The 5,768-nt window shown below is 40.3% G+C and overlaps 1 protein-coding gene across 9 annotated transcripts in view; it reads right to left on the minus strand.

The window, feature by feature from the left end:
- Positions 1-5,768, minus strand: part of AUTS2 (activator of transcription and developmental regulator AUTS2) — a 1,221,294-nt gene that overhangs the window by 787,400 nt on the left and 428,126 nt on the right. The gene's annotated exons all lie outside the window — the stretch shown is intronic.

Consider the following 5,768-nt stretch of genomic DNA (forward strand, 5'->3'; position numbering starts at 1 on the left):
GACTGGCACGACATGGTTCACACTTGGATAACACTCATTACAGCTGTATGAATATATACATACCTTACAAGGGATGCTCAATGCTTAAAACTTTTTCCTCTTTGGTCATACTATTTAACTCAATGAAACACAGTACCTGTTTTATTTTTTAAATAATAGCTTTACTGAGATACAATTTGCATATGATATGCTTCACCCATTTAAAGTATACAATTCAATGGCTTTTAGCTGCACAACCATCACCATGGTCTAATTTTAGAATATTTTTATCACTCCAAAAAGAAAACACTGTGCCCATTAGCAGTCACTCTCCAGCTCTGCCACCTCCCTCAGCCCTAGGCATCCCCTCATCTACTTTCAGTTGCCATAGATGAGCCTATCCTAGATACTTCAATATAAATGGAATTATATAATATGTGATCTTTTGTGAATGGCTTCTTTCACTTAGTGTAGTATTTTCATCCTTTTTTTTTTTTTTTTAAAGCTGCCTAGATCGGCTCACTCAACCATGTTTCCCTGACAACTCTTCCTGGAGTAACCGGGCAATAAATGTAAACCAACATAGCAGTTACAGGGATGGGTAGAGGGAATTCCTTACGTGGTCCTTCCAAGGATCTGAAGCCTACAGCTTGTCCCCAAGAGGCATTCCAAACCGCCCCTCACAAAGTACTCCGTGGCTTTAGTCTGAGGGAGCTGCAAGGACTTCACGGGGTATGTGTACCAGTGCCCAAAGGGGTCAACAGGAAGTCTTCATGAGGTCATCACATATCTAACTATACCAACAGCTTTCTTTAAAAAAAAAAAAGATGATCATAGCTTTGGTTACAAAATCCAGATTCAGGTTCATCACTCTAATTAAACTAGCTGTCTCTATTGAAACGTTTACCAAGAGAAAGAGATACTTGTTTTAAAGAAAAGATTTTATTATTTTGTTATACGAAAACCTTGGCCACAAAAATAGTCCCCAGGAAGCCCATCTAAATCCTAAAAAGACAAGTGGAGGGTTGATAATTAAATGTTTCATTAGTGTTTGCCATCCAGTGAGCCTATTCATTTCAGTGAGGTCAAATTTACGATACAGCAGAGTTGGAATTTTATGTGCTCTATGTATACTTTATAGTACATTGGGGCACTTCATAAAAATCAATCGCACAGTACATTTATGTCCTTTTTTTAAAAAAAAAGACATGGATCATAATTTAAGATTTTAAATGATTGGAAAGGTTTATAATTTTTGTCTCTTTACTTTTATGACTCACTATGAGAAGAACTTACATGGTGCCAAGACTGTGATCAGAAATACTAACCTTCAATCATTATCTTGTTTCTTTGGGAAAATATGCTTCACTTTCAAGATGATCTCTATACAAAAAGGGGGCTTCCCAGGTGGCTCAGTCATAAAGAATCCACCTGCCAATGCAGGAGATAAGAGTTCGATCTCTAGGTTGGAAAGATCCCCTAGAGGAATAAGTGGCAACCCAATCTAGTATTCTTGCCTGGGAAATCCTATGGACAGAGGAGACTGGCGGGCTACGTCAGACACTGCGTCCATGGGGTCGCAAAGAGTTGGACACGACTTAGCACAAGCACAAGCTATACAAAAAGTGACGACCGTCATTATATCGTTTCCTCTCTTTAGCAACCTTATTTTGGTGGTAGTGGGAGTGATATTTCTCATGTTTTAGTTTAGTTTTCTTCTCTTTAATCAAATCACAGACTCTCTGTCAGCACGGGATTTTATCTCCTAAGTGACACACAGTGGGCTTTCGACTTCACTGAACCAATATACAAAAAGAGGAGCAGATGTGGTGCTCTGGTGAAAAGGCAAAAATTAGGGCATCAACTCTTGTACAGGAAAGCCAGGACCCCTGATCAATCTTGAGGGAAATCTGTTCAGTTACTCAATATCCTCAAGGCGCCTTCTTCAAATGAGCACGTTCAGGGGCTCAATCCATCTTACAGCACTATGGCAGATAAACTGTTCTAACAGCTAATTCTTTTTATAAAGCAGAAAATATTTCTCAAGCTCTTTATGGCTGATTGAACTAATTTACTGTGGAAGAGGCAGCAGCCTATCTTTAGATAAATGCTAATCAGGACGGTAGTGCTCTCTTCGGTCTGACTGCCACTATTATGCTCAAAGGGAAGGTCAACAGCTAATAAACCCAGTTAACAAGCCATTCTGAACTTCACTTTAGCTTAACACTCTTCAAAGTTGCAGTCATTAAATCCATAGATTATTAGAGGCTGCCCTACTGTTTTCACTGCACACGAAGACAAACTTTCAGTACAGTCGTTAATTGAATTAACATTGTCTAATCCAATTTTATAGAGTGTAAACTGAGATATGACCATGGGGAAGGCCTTCTGAGATGCCTTCACAATAAACCAAGGGGAATACAGTCATCCAAGGTTAGACTTCGGCTGAACAGGGACAGGAAACACGGCACGTTATTAGTTCCTCTTCCCTCACAGCCCTCTCTCCCTTTCTGTCTTCCTTGAAATCTTTCAACAAGTAAAAGAAAGGCATTTTGTAGTCACCAGAGGATAGTTTTACACTGCAGAAAAGCCAGGCAGAGAAACAGTAAGGCCATTTGTATCACAGTCCCATACAACCCAGGACAACAATGCAGTCTCAGATAAGCAGTAGTGGGATCCCTTTCTACCAGATATGACTGGATAATTAGTTCAATCCTAGACCCCAAAGAGACTAAGTCCTGCTATAATAACCAAAAGACTGTCAAAATATTCTAATGTAAGAACAAACGGCTCTAAGTCTAATTTAGAAACAAAAAACATTTCAACATTATACCATAGAGAGTTCTCTTTATAACAAGATGGGTAGCAAACTGGTTTAATCAGCAGTTTTTGATAAATCCTAAGAAGCTCACTCCCTTCCCCTCATTAAGTATGAGAGGAGTCTGGTCCTTGTTTATTTCCCACTGATCACTCTCTCCTCCTCAAACAGGAGGAGAAGGATATATGGTAGACTATTTTGTTTAAATGGGAAGACAACTGTTTTCTCTATTTTGCCTATCTGTGGATAACAAAATGAGGGAGAAAATAAGAATGAATGTGAACAGTAAACCTAACAACTGATCAAGACCAACCCACAATAGAATGATCCTATGACCATCTCGGTTCCACTTCATATGAGGCCCTTCTAAAGGAAGGTTTCCCATCCTGAATGCTTTCTTACTATTTTAAAAACAACAACAAAAAGTATTAAGGCAATTAGAGTGGGTCTTTGTTCCTCGTACCTAAACAAGTCAGAAGAGAAAGAACACAATTTCCCATACTCCCTGGGGTCTGCCTTGGTTTAGAGGACAAGAACAAAAGTAAGATGTCTTTATTATTTGTTTAACTAATGGCAATCCAGTTTTCTTATATGACACTCCATTTCTAAGGGCACTAGAATCGTATCCACTGAGAACACAGCTTTGACCTAAATTATGCCTTATAGCTAGCGCTGTTACATGCCATGAAATTATTAATAGTATAATCTCTTTGAAAATGTGTATCAAAATGTAAAACACAGATTCCTTTCTACATAATGTCTTAGGTCTGGTTCAAGCATTTCAGGCAACTTCCCAGGTCATGCTGATGCTGCTAGGCCAAGGGCCATAGTTGGAGCATTACTAATACAGCCACTACTGAAAACTTAGCAGTGAGGAGAAACCCAAGGAGACAGGAGAAGCAAGGAGAGATTCAAAGAAGAAATGGTACAAGTCAGAAATACTTAAGAGACATTCAAGGAAGAGAGACCCATCGAAAAAACTCAAAGTAGTCCGAGGACAATGAGATAGTTTCAAAATCATGAAAATCAAGAGTAGTGAGTTTAAAGAAAGAAATTATTGCAATAATCCTTAAGTAATTCAAAGAAAAACATGTATCCCAGTAGTATCCACAAGCCAGCACCTTGCCATCTGCAGGGCCTTCATCTCAGGGTCAAGTCCATCTGTTTCTGTCTCTTGTTCCTTCCTTTTTTCCTCTGTCCTGCCCATTTACAAAATAAAAAGGAGCACATAGTATACTCACTCAAATATATTAAATATGAACATATTAATGTCTATGCTCTTTAAAATGGCAGCCCTTGCCTGCTAGCTGTAAAGCTCCCAAAAGAGCCACACAGTCACTGAAGTTGGGAAACTTTTCCAACTTGTCAAGACAAAACCCACTGCAGCTAACTTGCCAGAGCTCAAGTTGGCACGTGGTGGAAGGCAAGAGCCATCTACAAACATTCGAACTGTTCCCTGCCAAGCTGTAGGGAAGTGCCAACCTAGATCTCCAATTAGGCCTTGGAACAACAAGCAAGCCCTTCCAGTGTGTGCATTTTCGAACATCCGTCAGCACTGCTTCCAATGTGTGCTAGAAGGAGCCAACCTGCACAGAGGAAACTCAAAGGCTGCTCTCACCTCTGTCAAATTCCACTTCAGAGTGCCAGCAGCCGAGCAGAAGCTGCTGCTGGTGACAAAAACGAAGCAAGGGAAGGTGGAAGACAATGGCTGGGAGCCACCAAGAAGGGGGAAGAATGTGATTAGGACAAGCTTCTGCAGATGAGGCCAGCTCCCCAGTGAAACCAAGGAGAGCTGCCTCGCCTTTCTTCTAGTGAAAACCTGGCTGCAGATTAAGTAGTGGGCACCACCTGAAGTCCTGTATGCCAGACCTGCAGCTGCACTATCCATCCTCTGCGAATGATCCATCTGTGGACCGAGCCAGAACATTAGGGGTTTGGCAGCAGACAAGGAAGCTTTCCATCAGTAAGAAAAAAAAAAGGTCAGAGGGCACTGCGAGATGACCCTCCTTACAACTTTCATGCCTAGTTCAGAAACTAGTCTGCTGGGCATAGTAATGGTAATCCCATCCACTTTTAGTTATCTAATCTGAAAACCCAGGTGGCTTACCCAACATTCTGAACTGCCTATTTTGAAAATATGCCTTGGTGAAAAAAGCATGAAGATACCAAATTCTTCAGCCAAGTACAACACTGCAAAATAAGCAAGGATGATAGTAAGGGCGGAAATACTAGAAAAACAAGAGAACACAGAAAAAGGAAGACAGATGAAGGTTTGAATCTTGAGCTTAATCACCGAAAAGCCAGCAACTCGTTGAGCCTTAGTTTCTTTACCCGTAAAGTAACTCTATGCAATCTGTGGAGTATTACATGTCAAAAGTATTACATGAGGTCATAAGTATATAAAGTTTCCAAGAGAACACACACACATAACATGTGCTCAATCACTGCTAGCTATTATTGTGATTATTGTTACCTGAAGTTAAATATTTAACACTAAGGATGCCCCATAAACTCATTTGTGTGTGTGTGAGAGAGAGACATACGAAACATGAATGAGAGACTGTGATGGTTAAGTTCATGTTTCAACTTGGCAAGGCTGTTGCAGCAGGTTATTTAATCAAACATGAGTTTAGGTGTTGCTGTGAAGGTATTCTGCAGATGTGGTTAAAGTCTACAATTAGTTGACTTTAAATAAAGGAGGTTACCCTCAATAATACAGGTGGGCCTCATCCACTCAGTTGAAGGCCTTAGGAACAAAAACTAAGGTTTCCCAGAAAAGAAAAAAAAACCTGCCTTAAGATTATAGCATCAACTCCTGTCAAGTTTCCAGCCTGCAGCCTGCCCTACAGATTTTGATCTTGCTGGTTCCGACAATCAAGTGACCCAATTCCTTAAAATAAACCTCTTCTCTCTCTCACACACACACACATATATACACACCCTACCCACCCACCCTCCTATTGGTTCTGTT

Source organism: Bos javanicus, chromosome 25, assembly GCF_032452875.1.
Source record: "Bos javanicus breed banteng chromosome 25, ARS-OSU_banteng_1.0, whole genome shotgun sequence".
In the NCBI taxonomy this organism is placed as follows: domain Eukaryota; kingdom Metazoa; phylum Chordata; class Mammalia; order Artiodactyla; family Bovidae; genus Bos; species Bos javanicus.